General features: G+C 48.6%; 1 protein-coding gene and 2 pseudogenes across 2 annotated transcripts in view; 2 read left to right on the forward strand and 1 right to left on the reverse strand.

Annotated features, from left to right (window-relative positions):
- LOC142580185 (spliceosome-associated protein CWC27 homolog) overlaps positions 1-16,879 on the forward strand; it is a 373,861-nt gene that overhangs the window by 108,472 nt on the left and 248,510 nt on the right. The gene's annotated exons all lie outside the window — the stretch shown is intronic.
- LOC142580186 (uncharacterized) lies at positions 4,419-9,747 on the forward strand (annotated as a pseudogene).
- On the reverse strand, positions 7,045-9,128 carry LOC142577680 (uncharacterized; annotated as a pseudogene).

Consider the following 16,879-nt stretch of genomic DNA (forward strand, 5'->3'; position numbering starts at 1 on the left):
TTATATTCAATTAGAAGAGAGATATCTTTTAGATTAATAAATTGACGGTACATAATATCACGGGCTTTTATTCTTTGAAGTAACTCTTTTGTTACCCATGGTTTTCTACATTGTTGTGTGCATTTTTTGCATAACGCAAAGGAAAAGCTTCTTCATAGCAACCTTTAACTGTTTGCAGAAAGATGTCGTATGAAATGCTTGCGTTTTCTTCCTCATAAACATTGGACCAGTAGAGTGACTCATTTGATTAAAACTACGGTAAGGTACTGGGGGAATGCAAGCGGGGTGTATTTAGCTTTTTGGAGCAGGAAAGATACAGAATACAGGTAAGTGGTCACTTAGATCGACTGAAGAAATGCCAAGAATAACATCAGTTTCATTTAATCCTGTTACTGTTGTCAGCGAACGTATAACATTTGTACAAGAAAATGACTCAATTATGTCTAAAAATTGTTCAGATTGTGAAGTGTCTGTTAGTAAGTCAATGTTAAAATCGCCAACCAGGACAATAGGAAGCATTGCAAAGGACACATATTCAAGAACAGACGTAATATATTCAAAGAATGCTTTAGCTTCACTAGAAGGTGGGCAATAAATTGAAGCAATGACTGTTCCAGCACTCTTAACAACGATTGATTCATAATGCACGGTAATACCAGAAAACTCCCCACAAGACATCATAGGCAATGTCCTCTTTAACATATAGTGAAGTTCCTCCACCTCTACGACCTGATCTATAAACACCCTCAGACCTATAGCCGGAAAAGTGTACAACATCTTGAACATTCTGAAACCAAGTTTCTGTAAATGCTATGAAGTTAAAATTGTAATCAAGGGAATAAAAAAATGCCTCTGTTTCATGTTGCTTGTTTCTCAGGCTTCTTATATTTGCGTGGAAAACTGACATGTTATCACTTTTTCTGCGCAGGGTATGTATTAGGGATTTAAAACAAGAAACATCGTGATACATAACTTTAGTGAAGTCAGTCATCGAAAGCAGAAATCATAACAAGGAAAATTATAAGCGGTGCAATCTTGTGGCCGCTCAACGAATCTTATCAAGATCAGCTTCGCAATTGATGTGCACTGCCCGCTGGCCAGAAGCCCTACGCATGAAAAGCTTTCCATCCTTTTGCCACGCTAACTCGTAGTGCAAACTCGTAGTGCGTTTCTCGCGCCTTTGCCTTCATCATCCACAGAAGTTTCTTATTCTGTGGTGTCAAATTGTCTCTGAAATGTATTGCCAATTGAGCACCTGTCAGCTCGTTTTTCTTTGCCATCCATTCATCGCGCATGACACGTGATGTGAAATGAACTAATATTACCGAGGTTTTGCCAGGCTTGGCAGGCAGTCTGTGTAAGGCCTCAGAGTTGGTAAGGGTCAACTGAGGAAGGTAAAGTTTATTTGCCAGTTCATTCACCCTAGCGAGCAAATTCTCGTTTTCAACATCTGGCAGTCCCTGAATTTCTAGATTCTGTCTTCTACTGTATTGTTCGAGGGCGGCGACATGTTTTTTTAATTCAGACACTTCCTGATTGTTGTTAGAGGATTCCACCATATCGATTCTTTTCCCAAGGCTTAGGATTTCTGCAGATTGTTTTTTTTTTTTATTTCTGCAAGTACCATGTCGTACTGTTCAGACAGATGCTCAATGGACTGTTCCATTTTGTCAACCGTTTCCTTAATTGAAAAAAAGGGCATCCACCCTATTCTGAATTGTAGGTAACTGAGTCAATTTTCGATTAATTTCAATAAGCACATTATCCAGTGCTTTTTCATCCCGCAAGTTACCACTTGCACATTAAGTGCCACGGTCAGCTAAGACGAGACATGTTTGGCATTTTCATGTTCTTTTTGACGTGTCATCTTTAGCTTTGAAGGCAGTTTTGCTTATGCCCGAGCATGTTCCCAAATGCTAACTGTAGTTACATTCAGAACATGTTGGATTCACACAATTATCTGGGAGCAGCTCATTGCAGACCAAACACAACTCCCACATTTCAGTTCACAAAACAAAAGCTACAAAACACTTCAGCGCCAAAATGTAAAGGAAGTATACGCAGCAGTGGTGGTGGCAGAAGCAATATAGTATGTTAAAATAGTGAGAAATTAAACCAACCTGCAAAAGCAGAGGATAGCAATCACTGTAGAGCCGTTCGATCCGTTGCCACCACCACTGAACAAATGCGCTCGTCGAAGGCTTGCCGTCGTCTTTAATTCCGCGTGGTGGTGAGGTGGCTTATGACGTAGAGCTGTAGCTGACACGTGGTAGTAGCCGCTATCGGGAAGCTGCAGCAGGCAAGCGGTGATATTGACGACAGTGAAGTGTTCCAATGCAGTAACTGCAAAAGCAGAGGATAGCGATCAAAGTAGAGCCGTTCCGTCCGTTGCCACCACCACTGAACAAATGCCTGTGACCGTGTCTTCTCTCTTGGCCGTCTCGCATTCTGGGTTTTTGTTTTTCTTGTGCCACTAACATCTGCACATTTCAGTGCCGACGGAACAAACTGGGAGCCTTCTCGGCACACGAAGATATGCAGCGTCCATTTCGTTGGGGGTGCGCCGTCCAAGGATGTGTTGTCCCCGTCGTATGTGCCAACGATATTTCTTGACGAGTATCGTAGCTTGACGAGCTTCCGGAAGATAAGGCTGAACGCTATGAAAGGTGAGAACTTCACGAAATAGGCACTTTCTTTTTAAGCATCAGAGGTTGACATTTTTAGATGCGATAATTTCTTGGCGACACCCGAGCCAAGATTTCGTCAGTGCGTGTGCTCGATGGTTTGTGTGACCGATTTCACTATAGTGCTGGAAAAGGCACAGCCGCTAGAGCAGTGGTGCGCAAACTGGGGGTCGAAACTCCCCTCTCCGGGGGGTCGCGGCTCCTCGAAGAGCTCCCATAATTAACACAAAAATAGCACGGCGGGGTAGCCATACGGCATTCGGAAGCCTTGAGAGGTCGCTAGAGCATCGCTTGGCTTACACCATAATTCCCGCAATAAAGAAAAGCACAATGACTTCACACAGACGAGATGGCCAAGTGCGCATGCACTTTGAGTGGTGCATACTTGGGAGTAAACAGCAGTGCACGTAGTCATTCCGGAGGTGATTAAATGCGCAAAGTGTGCAGCATGGGGACAAATTTGCATGCGGAACAAAAATCGAGTATATTTATTCTCGTCTTAACAGATCTGGCAGTCGTTAGTTTTTCTTTGTTTTGGTCTTTCCCCAGAGCCTGACAGGGAGAGAAGGGGGACCAGATTCATGATATGGACCTGTTGGCTGTAAACGAGATTGCTCCAATCTAAAGCAGTTCTACTGCAGCACCTCAGTCTGTGTGTGCTGTCAGTGTGAGCCAAACGTTGCTGATTGCAACTGTTCAAAACTTACAGTAGCAGTGCCCCCCCTCCTAATTAGACAGACATTTTCTCGTTCAGTGCCAGCCTGCATTGCGATTATCTAGAGAAGTTATGGTGTGCATTTTTCTTCTTAGAATTAAGAATCAGAGAACAGCCGCAACAACTGCTGCAGATCTTGCCTGCTCCTAAACATCTTTGCCAAACCTGGTGCAAGCTGGACCACCCACAGCCACCATGGACGTGCCAGCTTCCCCAGCACCAGCAGTCACACTACCGCTGGAGGAACCTGAAGGCACCGATGGGAATAACGAACCCAAACAACTGCAAGGAATTGAGGTAGGTTCTACTGTACTACCATAAAGTACCGAGTAAGTGCCCATTCAAAATTTGCAGATTATAAAAAAAAAAGAGTGCAGGGTGGGTGCTTCTGGTGTTTGAAAGCTAAAAGGCAGAACAGACATATTGTCATGAATGACAAATGATGCAGCAGTGAATAACAAACTGAATATTTATTGTGGCAAACTTGTGCCAAAAACAAATGAAATGCAGCCTTTACTGCCTCCGTTAGAAGCACATCACCCTCATGCCACACAAAACAAAATAATGGTACACGGAAGAGCAATCCAGAACACGAAAGGGCACAGTTTATCAAGTGTAGAACGGCTTGAGAAGAATAATGTGAACCATCTCGGGTCGCAAACGGCTGTGTGAAACAAGCTGGTTTTTGTCAGCCGGCACTTCATAGTTCGAGTCCCTCAGGCAACGAACACTCTTGTAGGGTCCAGTCCTTGCTGTTGTTATCCCTATTAAAAAACCTGCGATGGTAGTTCTCTTCTCATTCATCACAATGAATGTTCATTCAGTTTCACCTAGTTTCCCAGAGGTACTGTGGTGAGCCTTGCATGGGCTTTTGTGTCTTGGTGGGCCTGCTTAGGGCTTCTTGACATGGCATACAATCGGTATTCTAGGGTAAGATAAAGCTAGAAAACACCGTGTTCTCTTGTCTGAAAATTATAACATGCCATCAATTTTATGCAGGTCTCAACTCAGACGCTAGAGACACCGTAAGCCCACAGCAAAGCAGTCCTGATGATTGCCTGCACCCTGTTCGCCGGTGCATGCGAGACATCCACCCAGGTCAAATTCTTTGCACCTGAACAGCCTGCAACGGCTGACACAAGTGTCACTGCATTACGTTTGGAAGACCACCAACCAAACGGTTTCTAAGGCTACCTGTCTTTGGTGGACAAGGAAAACGACTATACCCTCAGAGACCTGACTGGGGTGACAGTTACGGTGTTTCTGCCCCTGTTGAGCCTCTTGCCACAGGTAAATGTTAGATCAGCTTCCAAATGACACCAATAAGAGTATATTCACAAGTTGCTGAATTTAAATTGAACTGAAAAATAGACATGCTGAGGTCATGCACGTTCATCTAAAGGTGCAGCCTTTCTTTATATTTGACGTTGTCCCTTGGGAATTTGACAACCACCTCACGCACAGTTTTTTCTGGTTATGCATAATGAACTGCACAGATGTGCACAAGATGTCTAATGTACTAGGGCTTTCTTTCCATTTTAACGTGCCGTGGAATTTGTCGGAGCATATGGTACTGCAGCATGGTGGTATTTCTCCTTGTTTTCACATGCACTAGCAGACAGTGTGTCTGCTAACGAGATTTCAGCTACCTCAGTGCAAGCTGAGTGATATATCGATCACAACTAAAACAAAGAACTGACTTCCTGGTCTGACAATATTTATTTAAGTTTAGTGAAGGAGAATTGTTTTTAGCACATTGACAGTTTAGGACCATGCTCTCAATAGAAAACCACATGTCAAACTGAAATCTTAAAACAAGCTGTTCGTACGAGGTGCATAAACATAGGCGCTGGAGAAAGTCAGCCTTTGGAAAGCGTTTATTTCACCAGATGACAGCCGTAAAATGGTGTCTGTTCTTGCTGGGTTCAAACGCTGGGTTTTTGCGTACATCCGTTGAACTTTTGATGAAGAAGTAGATTGTGGTGAAGTGAGATCAGGTGCATCTTTTAATCCTTTCACAACGCACTTCAATGGCAACTAGCTTGTTTTTACCCGTAGCATGGTCCTCGAGCATCAGTGTGCCAATTTATGTATGAAAACAGATTTTCAGTTCCAAATACGGATCTCAGAAAAGTTTTGCAAAGCAATTGAACCTCAGGCGTGTCAGATGGGTTGGGATCCCATAAGCCAGGAGTGCAAGTTCCCCTGGTCTCCTTAAGCCTAACAACATTTTGACAGTGGACAAGACCATCAACTGCATCAGGATTGCCAATGTTGGATGCTGTGGTTTGAGAATTAATGAGAAACATATGTCTAAATTGGTACTCTGGTGATTTCAAGCTTGCATTTGACAATGCGGTCGCACCAGGCACCAGGGAGACGAACCTAAACATAGTAAACTGCGACATTCAGATAAGAGTGTTGGCGTGAGACACAAAACAGCACTACACATGAGTGTTTGCATCAATGTGCCTGATGCACAGGCCAGAGGAGCTCGAACAAACTTGGGAGGGATGTCTACCTGCACCAAAATACCGCCTGCTTGTGTTCAGACATTGGGCGGTTTGAAGAAACCATTTATACACCTAAAGCACTAAATCAGCTGAACATGCGTTGCAAAATTGTGGAAGTTTCTGAATTAGTAAGAACAAAAAAGCTTTGAAGGTTGGTTTCATCACTACTGTAAACGTTGTGCTCACAAAATACCTCTCATTTTACAGGTGTGTGGCTAGAGATACTTGGACCTTGTGGTGTACAGCAAGCTTCTGCTGTTTCTCATGAAGATCAAGCATGGCCGATACTTGGACCTTGTGGTGTACAGCAAGCTTCTGCTGTTTCTCATGAAGATCAAGCATGGCCTCACATTCTCTGCATTAGGCGTTTTGTTCGGCATACATCGAACGAGCGCGTCGCGCATTTTCAGTCAGCACCGGAGGGTGGATCAAGTGGTTTTCGAGGGATGTGGTACAAGCACTGATGCTTTCCTCTTTCCGTCTGAACTATCCCAATTGTAGGGTTATTGTAGACTGTTTGGAAATCAGAATTGAGAAGCCAGTTAAAGTTGCAGATAGGGTAAACTGCTGGAGCAACTACAAGAGGGACACTACACTGAAATTTCTAGTTGGGATCACGCCATCCGGTTACATAACATTCATTTCGGATGTGTTTGGTGGCAGGTCGAGCGACACGTACATCATCAACTCTGGATGGATTAACCTGCTAGGACCGGGGGATATGGTGATGGCAGACAGAGGTTTTCCCCAAGTAAAGTGCGACTTGTAGAGTAAGGACGTCACACTTGTCATGCCGCCATTTTCAAAGGCCAACGAGCAGTTTACCAAGGCGGAGATGGAAGATAAGGTTGCATCTCGCCGCATTCATGTGGAGAGGTGCATTCAAGACATCAAGAGTTTTGCGATCTTGAATGAAAGGCTAACTCCAGAACTCATGTATCACATTGACAAGATAGTGCATGTGTGCAGCGTGCTGGCTCACCTACAAGGTCCTGTCATCAAGACTATGCGAGTGCTTTGGACAGAAGCAAATGTTTAGACAGCTCTTTTTATTTTTGCTGTATTGTGCAAGCGTGCCCACATTTCGTTCAATAAAAAAAGAACATGATTCGCATGTAAACACTGCTGAAGTTTAATACAGACTTCGGCGCCTCAGCGCAGCTGGGAAGTAGTGCCTAAAAAAACCACTCTAATTTCGGCACAACTTTTTTTCAGAAAGGAGCCGTTCCTTCTTACTTCTACACAGTTCGACCCCTTTGGCGAGCACACGCAAAAGTCACATACGCTCGCACCTACAACATACATGCTTATTTGAACATGTGTGTAGTAGACGTGACTTTTCCGTAGTTGCAGCTTTTGTTCGTCATGGTGGAGGTAGTTCACATTTATGTTCTCATTGACAACGGGCTGTGCCTCGCACCTGGAAGGGGCCTTCATCTCCAGCTTTTCATCCACCAAACCATCTGGGCTACAGCACAACCATGGCTGCACAGTGCTGATGACATGTCCCACTTGAATCACCTTGCGCTCCTCTTCGGATATGTGCTCTTGCCATGCGACTGGCTCTTTTGCCACACCGTATGCAGATGCAGCGCTTTTAACGGAGTGTGGCGTTACCAGTTGTTTTCCCATGCTTTCAAAGTCTGTGTCTTTATCCTGTGAGCCTTGGAACTCGCTGAAATTCTCAGTGCCCTCTCACAATGCCACTGTGGGCATCCACTCTGTAGAATCGTTTGTCTTGCAATGATGTTGCGTCGTCCTCTGTCACCACTACGTCAATAAGGAAGTCGTCACTCACTTCTTCAATTGGAGTGTCTCTGCTCCAAATATTTCGTTGGGCTGACCCAGGCGTCCGATTAGTCTGTCCAAGCTTGCTAGATTTTCCTTTACTTGCTCCTCTTGGCGGAGCATTATGCCCAAGGGGCAGTTTGAGTTGATGATGGCTCTGGGCACAGGTTGCTTCACCAGCATGTCATCTGGACGCTTAGGTGGGTACATTTCCGAAAACAAGACTCCCTTGTTATAGCAGAACCCCGCTGTTACGTTCCTCACTGCTGCGTTTTCCTGGCTGCTACGTCATTTTCATCCGGTCCCGGCATAGCTTCCATAGGATCCAATGTATCAGGAACCCCGCTGTTACGTAGTAGCTGTGAAAACGTTCCCGCATGATACGTCGCAACTTAGCATCCCGAACCCGCCTGGGCTAAAGTAGGCAACGCACTCCAACCGCCATTTTGGCTTTTGACGAATTTTGGCTGGGCTTGCCTATGGAACTGGCTGCAAGAAGCCGCACGCCAGTTCGAGAGGCCGCCACTAGGTGGCCATTCGTGAAAAACGCTCTCACTATCATCACTGTGATTACGGTCACCGCATGGTTTTTGGACGGGTCGACTCACGGAGGAAGGAAACTCGGGAGAGGCCCTGACGTCACTGTTTGTGAAGCTAAAGTGAAGCCGGACCATAGCCGGGCGTTGGCGTTGCTCCATCTATCGGGCCAGCTCTCCTCCCTCGTTTACATTTCTCGCGAAACCACGCCGTGCTGCGTGCAACTGGGCTGCTCGGATGCGTGCGCTCCGCAGCAATACTAAACAATCGTTAGCACATTAGCATGATTACGCCAAAGAGGGCAAAATTTCGCGCGGATATTCCTTCGTCCGTTGCCATTGCCGTGGCGCGGTGACGACGAGGAGCACGAGCCACATGATGCCGGGGAGTTGCCAAATCCTAGCTTTGGAGAAGCCGTCGCGGCTCTGGACCTCCTTCGCAGGTACGCCGCACCTCACAGCGACGCTGACAGCAATGCGGCTTTCCAGGTTATTGAGAAACGTGTGGTGATTTCTAGCGAGCGAAAGAAACGGCAAGCCACCATTCTGGACTTTTTTAAGTCCTAAGCGCACTCTGTGGAAATAAATTGTCTGTAGTTGAAGCTGCACTTTTTTCATTCATTTTCGGAGCTTTCCTCACTGTTGCGTTTTCTTGGCTGTTACGTATTTTTTTTTCCCCCCGGTCTGGTAAAAAACGTATGAACGGGGTTCTGCATCCCAAGCTGCTTCGCCGTTGGCCATTTCCACACATCTGCTATGGACATCTTCGTTAATGTCTCCTCTTGATTGACATATGTAATCACTGCTGCTGCCACTGCTGCTGAATGCTTGCACTGCCCTGAAACACCACCTCTACAGGTGCAGTGAGCTTGTGTGATGTTCCTGCTGGCATCCAGCTGATGAAAAAAGAAATGTATGCAAGGCATTTTAATACCACACAAAAATGAGGGAACAATTTAATAAACATTATTAGCTCACCATCTACCTCTCACAAAATTTGGGAAGGCAATGCGAGGTCAGCTAGAGTTGTGCACGATTTATTTGTTTGTTAGGAACATGAAGCAGTGAACTGAGTTGCCTAGCATATTAATGTAAACACACCTAGCGGCACGGCACCGCGCTACAGCTACTCTAGAATTAAGCTTGGATGAAGAGTAGCTAGGCTACCAGAACTGTAGGGTCTGCAGGAAAAAAACAAAGTGCGACTTTCCAGCCCACGTAAGTAAGCTGTGCGGACCTTGTAATGACAGAAGTGCATAAACATACACGCTTCTGTGCATTTCTAGAATATATTTCACAACGACATTGTGGAATAAACAGTTGAAAGTAGTACCTGTCCTGTGTTTGACCTTACTTTTGTGCCGTCTCCCTTGTTTGCACCTTACAAAGCTTTTTTCTTCTTTTGGAAAACATAAACAAAGAAATGGGTCGTTACACCGAGCGACAAATTTAAGCGAAACACTGCGCAAGATGCGGCGACATGGCTGAAAATAGTCATGACCCGAAGCCTCGGTCGCAACAAAGGAATGCCGCCTAGCCAGTGGCCGTGATCTCATCTAAGCCATCGATAGTTCTAAATAGTCTCAATATTTAGCAAATACACGGGTATGGGTACACACCAATCATATTCGAAGCATTAAAGAATGATAACTTACCTCGATCGTTATGGCAAGACACACGTATTTGTCCTTCAATACCGACGTCACTGTAGCAAACCGTTCGTGCACGTCAAAAACATGCCCGCTTTGATGCAGTTTTTCGCCTTTCTTGATAGTGGCATTGTGGAAGAATGATCCCACTACAATATTGTTACGTAGGAAGACACTGACGAAAAGCTATTTACAAGTATATTTGCAAGGCAATACGCTGCGCTTGGCCAAGAGGCAACAGCCCGCGCTAGCTTCTAATCGTCGTCGTCGTCTTCACATTGCTCGCCTTTCGTGATCGCACATATGGTGCCGTAGCACTACCCCCGGCGGCAAAAGCGCCGTCCTGGAGCGACTAAAGATCGGACTCGGAAGCAGCGTAGTAGGCCTTGAGCCTACTGACGTGTACGACATCACTAGATGCCAGAGGAGAGGACGAGGTTGAACCCACAGGAGCAATTTCGTAAGTCACAGGCGTCACCTGGCGCAGCACGCGGTAGGGCCCTGTGTATCGCGAAAGGAGCTTCTCTGAAAGTCTGACGTGACGAGTGGGCGACCACAGGAGCACGAGCGCACCAGGCGAAAACTGTACGTCACGATGGCGGGCGTTGTACTGGCACTGCTGAGTGGTTTGTGAGGCCGTCAGTCGAGCACGGGCAAGCTGGCGTGCATGGTCGGCGAGGGCGATGGCGTCGCGCGCATACTCGCTTGTTGAGACCGCAGCAGGAGGAAGTGCCGTGTCTAAGGGCAAGGTAGGTTCGCGACCGTACAGTAGATAAAAGGGAGAAAATCCAGCGGTGTCGTGCCGGGAAGAATTGTACGCAAATGTTACATAAGGAAGGGCAATGTCCCAGTCGAGGTGGTCCTTGGAAACGTACTTGGCCAGCATATCGGTAAGAGTACGGTTTAACCGCTCTGTCAGGCCATTGGTTTGAGGATGGTATGAGGTAGTCAGTTTGTGTTGAATGGAGCAGGAACGCACAATGTCAGCGATAACTTTCGAGAGAAAGTTTCGACCACGGTCAGTAAGGAGCTGTCGCGGGGCGCCATGAAGCAAGATAATGTCACGCAAGAGAACGTCCGTGACGTCAGTGGCGCAACTGGTAGGGAGAGCCCGAGTGATAGCGTATCGGGAGGCGTAATCAGTCGTGACGGCTACCCATTTGTTCCCAGAGGATGACGTGGGAAAGGGACCGAGCAGGTCTAATCCAACACGAAAGAACGGTTCCACAGGGACGGTGATCGGCTGGAGATGACCGGCAGGTAGCAGCTGAGGTGTTTTCCGACGCTGGCAGGGATCACAGGCAGCAACATAGTGTCGAACGGAGCGAGCGAGACCAGGCCAATAGAAGCGGCGGCAGACGCGGTCGTACGTGCGGGTTACCCCAAGACGTCCTGCAGTGGGTGCGTCATGCATCTCAAAGAGCACAGTCTGTCGTAGCCGTTTTGGCACGACAAGAAGAAGGTCAGAGCCGTCAGGGAGGAAGTTCCTTCGATACAGAATGCCGCCCTGGAGGACATATCGGCGAACGGATGCGTCGGTAGGTGTAGAACGCAGACGCTCGATAAGTGCTCGCAGCGATAGGTCTCGGTACTGCTCATCGGCGATGTTAGCGAAGGCAGACACAGAGAAAATGCCGTTGGCGCTACTACTGTCGGCGTCGTCAGGCTCGTCGACCGGGTAGCGAGACAGGCAGTCAGCGTCCTTGTGTAGTCGGCCAGATTTATAGGTGACAGTATACGAATATTCTTGGAGGCGTAAGGCCCAGCGACCAAGTCTTCCTGTAGGATCTTTCAGTGAGCATAACCAGCAAAGCGCGTGATGGTCTGTGACAACGGAAAAGGATCGGCCATATAAGTACGGGCGGAATCTCGCAACCGCCCAAACTAGGGCCAGACACTCACGCTCAGTGATGGAATAGTTGCGCTCCGCGGGTGAGAGGAGCCGGCTGGCGTAAGCGATAACCCGGTCGTGGCCACGCTGGCGTTGTGCCAGTACCGCGCCAATTCCGCCGGCTCCGACAACCCGACTCCGCCGACTCCGACGGCGTCGGAGTCGGGTTGTCGGTGTCGGAGTCGGTGACTCGACGGCGCCGGGAGCCATGAAGGAAGGCTCGACGTACCGTCCACTGCGAAGCTCCGTGACGAGGTACAGGGAACGTCCACCTCCACCAGATATGTTACGTAGGAAGACACCGATGAAAAGCTATTTACAAGTATATTTGCAAGGCAATACGCTGCGCTTGGCCAAAAGGCAACTGTTGTGTGCGCGCGAAACCAAGCACGCGTGTTATCGCGTGCTGTCTGCGCATGCTCTCTGCCCGGCTATCTCTTATCGGGTAGCCCGTGCTGGTTTTAAAAGACCGCTCGCACGGGCCCACCGCGCGCAGTATGTAACCTGTTGGCTGCCTGCCAAGTAACAGGAATAAACGTTCTTTCGACGCTACGTCTACGCCGCCCAGTTCTTGGATGCCAGACATGACATATTGGCGACGAAGATGGGATGACCGCCGTACGGAATTCGCAGTGTGAAGAACCTGGCCTCTGTGTAAAAGCTTCCCGCCACGAAGATTTCCCTGCGGTGAAATTCCTGAAACTGGCATCACGGCAGCCGAAACTTCCAAGTGAGTCATGAGTCACATCGGCCACATTGAACCTTTCGACGAGACCACGAGTGACTGGCGCTCGTACGAGGAAAGGTTGAAAGCCTATCTTTTGGTCAACGATGTTCCAGTAGCAAAGAAGGTTCCTGCGTTCCTGAGTCTCATCGGCGCGAAGACCTACGCGCTGCTCAAGTCGCTGACGGCACCGGACGCACCGTCGTCACGAGAGTTTGACAGTCTCCTGAAACTCCTGAGCGATCACCTGGCACCGCAGTCGTCTGTCATCGCAGAGCGTGCTAAATTTTACAAGCGGTCACAGCGAAGCGGTGAGTCCATTACCGAATTTGTCGCGGAACTTCGAAGGCTGGTGCAGAGTTGCGAATTTGGAAGTTTCTTGGATGAAGCGCTCCGGGACTGTTTCGTTTGCGGCCTGCTCCGCGAGGACATTCAGCGTGTGTTGTTCACGGAAGACAAAAAGCTAACCTTCCAAAAGGCCGTAGATAGAGCTCTTGCCATGGAAACTGCAACGATTAGCGCGGCGTTCACGCATAACAGCGCATCCCCGGCGTACGAAGTGAATAAGGTTCGAGGCGAAAAGCAGTCTGTGATGTCGGCAAGCTGCTTCCGTTGCGGGTCACCCAATCACTCTAGCGAAGCATGCCCTCATATCGGCGATACATGTTACAATTGTAACCGAAAAGGGCATATTCAACGCGCCTGCAGGAAAGGAAAGAAAGCTAGGGAGGCAAAGCTCCGGAAACGTGTGAAGATGCTCACGTCCGTCCGAAACGAGTCGTCTGTCTCACTTAAATCATTCAACGCAGACCCATTTACTGTACCCGTGAACGTTGACGGTGTCCTACTGACGATGGAGCTTGACACCGGCGCAGCCGTATCCGTCATATCATGGCGCGAATTCCAGAGGTTGTTTCCACGTAAGCGACTTCAGCCAGCATCGTTAAAGCTGCGCACGTATACTGGGGCCATAGTAAAACCGAAGGGTCTGGCGAAAGTCGTCGTGCGCCACAACGACCAGTGCGTGGAGCTTCCCCTGTACGTCGTGGACTCTACAGGACCGGCACTCCTCGGCAGAGAATGGTTGCAAGATATTCGTTTGGATTGGAAGAACCTAGTTTTTTTTAATCACCTTGGTCTCTCTCGAGAAATATCAAAGCACTGGCAAGAAAAGCTGGAAGCCATGCTAGAAAGCCATTCCGAACTTTTCAAGGATGAGCTAGGTACCATCACGGAAGAGCAGGCCGAGCTTGTCCTTCGCGAAGGGTCACAGCCGAAGTTTGTAAAGGCAAGAAGCGTTCCCTTTGCTCTGCAACGTGCAGTAGAAGCGGAACTTGTGAAAATGGAGAAGCTTGGCATCATAACGCCTGTTGCTACAAGCGAATACGCAACGCCATTGGTACCGGTAGTGAAGAGGGATGGAAGCCTCCGACTGTGTGGCGATTATAAAACCACCGTCAATCCCTGTCTAGAAGTAGACCGCTACCCGCTACCTCGGATAGATGACCTTCTCGCAGCGCTTGCAGGAGGGGAGGAATTTTCGAAGATTGACCTGAGTAGGGCCTACCAGCAGGTAGTTATGGCGGAAGGCTCCCGGAAACTACTGACGATAAACACGCATAAGGGCTTGTATACTATGAACCGTCTGGCTTTCGGCATTTCGTCCGCCCCAAGCATATTTCAAAGAATTATGGACAACATGCTGAAAGGGTTGGAAGGAGTCAGTTGCTACCTTGACGACATCCTGGTCACAGGCAAGACCAAGCGAGAGCACTTCCGTAACTTGGAAGCCGTCTTGTCAAGATTGCAGGAACGCGGTGTGCGCATCCGGCGCGATAAGTGCTCGTTCTTTCAACGAGAGCTCCGTTATCTGGGCCACGTCATCAACGCCGAGGGTGTTTGCGCATCGCCTGAAAAGGTACTGGCACTACTAAATGCGCCTGCTCCAAAAGACAAGCAGCAACTGCAGTCATTCCTTGGGATGGTCATTTATTACGGCAAGTTTGTTCAGCGTCTCTCGACTTTGGCACAGCCGTTGTACAGGCTGCTAAAGCAAACAACGGAGTGGACGTGGGATGCGTCATGCCAGCTTGCTTTCACGGAGATAAAAGCAGCTATGGCTTCCCCTCCAGTTCTTGCCCATTATGATCCGAAGCGACCGCTTCAACTTGCCTGCGACGCATCTCAGTACGGTATAGGCGCAGTTCTTTCGCAGAAAATGATAAATGGATCAGTTCGACCGGTTGCCTACGCATCCCGCACCTTGTCAAGTGCCGAAAAGAACTACAGTCAGATCGAGAAAGAAGCCCTTGCCCTCGTATTCGGCGTAAAGAAGTTTCACTTCTACGTCTACGGTAGGTTCTTCACGCTTGTGACTGACCATAAACCACTGCAAACAATTCTCGGCCCGAAAACAGGCATTCCCGCGATGGCAGCTGCCCGCATGCAGCGTTGGGCGCTGACGCTGTCAGCCTACAACTATGCTCTTGAATTCAAGAAATCTTCCGATAATGCGGAAGCAGACTGTTTATCGCGCTTGCCGCTCGACAGCAGCGAAAAGCAATCAGAAGAAGAAAGCGAAATTTTTTATTCGCTTCGTTTGGAAACGCTGCCTGTCACAGGCCAAGACATCGCTCGTGAAACGAGGCGTGATCCATTACTAAGCAAGGTACTGAACTTCACAAGTGCTGGCTGGCCGTCGCATGTCGCTGAGAAGGAGTTGAAACATTTCTTCGACAAGCGTTTGGAGCTCACAGTTCATCAAGGGTGTTTAATGTACGGCATGAGAGTAGTTGTGCCTTCAAAACACCGAGCCTTCTTGCTTGAGGAACTTCATCAGGGTCATCCCGGTATCGTAAGATGCAAAGAACTCGCGAGGAGCTACGTCTGGTGGCCTGGTATCGACGCGGACCTAGAGCAACACGTGAAGAAATGTGAAGAGTGTCAACAGCAACGGAACGAACCAGCACCGGCTCCGCTTCATCCATGGTCATGGCCGACTTCGCCGTGGCAAAGAGTTCACTTGGATTTTGCTGGACCCATGAAAGACAAAATGTTCCTTGTTGCTGTGGACGCACACTCAAAATGGCCGGAAGTTTATGTCATGCAGAGGACTACGGCGTACCACACAATTCAGTGTCTCCAAGACCTGTTCTCGCGTTTTGGCGTACCCGAGACCATCGTGACCGACAACGGACCACAGTTCGTTTCCGAAGAATTCAAGAGCTTCGTCAAAGGCTTCGGTGGTCGTCATATCGTGAGTGCAGCGTACCATCCAAGCACGAATGGCCTTGCGGAGAGATTCGTACAGACAATGAAATCTGCGTTGCGGAAAGGACGACCCCAAGACTCCTTGCAGGCAACCTTACAGACGTTCCTGGTGACGTACCGCAACACGCCGCATGCGACTACAAGAGAAACTCCAGCAAACCTTTTCATAGGTAGACGACTGCGCACGAGACTCGACGCAGTCAAGCCTTCTGTCGGGGGAAGAGTGGCTCAGCAACAGCTCTCCGATATGGTGCGACGCAAGGCACGTGAGCGACTTTTCAACATCAATGATGAGGTCCTCGTGAGGAATTACAGAGGTCCTGAGAAATGGGTCCCTGGCACTATCATTCAGCAGTCTGGCCCCGTTTCATACAAGGTTCGCGTTAGAACGAATCATGGGGTGCTCATTTGGCGTCGTCATCAAGACCAGCTACTGCTCAGCATCGACAGCTCAAAGCAGAGCATCACGGAAGATTTTATTCCAGATTTCAGGGATCCTGAGAGCGCCAACGAGCCATTTCCAGCTGCGGCCCCTGCGGCAACGACCGACCCTCCAGGGGAGCGACGCTATCCACAGAGGGACCGGCGACCTCCTGACAGATATCAGCCATAGCATTAGTTGCATTGTATAATGTGGCAAAAGGACTTTGTGCTCATTAGGAGGAAGGAGATGTTGTGTGCGCGCGAAACCAAGCACGCGTGTTATCGCGTGCTGTCTGCGCATGCTCTCTGCCCGGCTATCTCTTATCGGGTAGCCCGTGCTGGTTTTAAAAGACCGCTCGCACGGGCCCACCGCGCGCAGTATGTAACCTGTTGGCTGCCTGCCAAGTAACAGGAATAAACGTTCTTTCGACGCTACGTCTACGCCGCCCAGTTCTTGGATGCCAGACATGACAGCAACAGCCCGCGCTAGCTTCTAATCGTCGTCGTCGTCTTCACACTGCTCGCCTTTCGTGATCGCACATATTGTGCCGTAGCAATATCTTTAAAGCCAGCTCGAAGGACTAATGCGCCAGCCACGGGCACTTCCACCGCCATAGCTTCCTATGCAAGGAGCCACTACCATCTGCTACAATTCTCAATATTGCACACGAGTTGCACCGCAAGCG

This window comes from Dermacentor variabilis, chromosome 4 (genome assembly GCF_050947875.1).
Source record: "Dermacentor variabilis isolate Ectoservices chromosome 4, ASM5094787v1, whole genome shotgun sequence".
NCBI lineage: Eukaryota > Metazoa > Arthropoda > Arachnida > Ixodida > Ixodidae > Dermacentor > Dermacentor variabilis.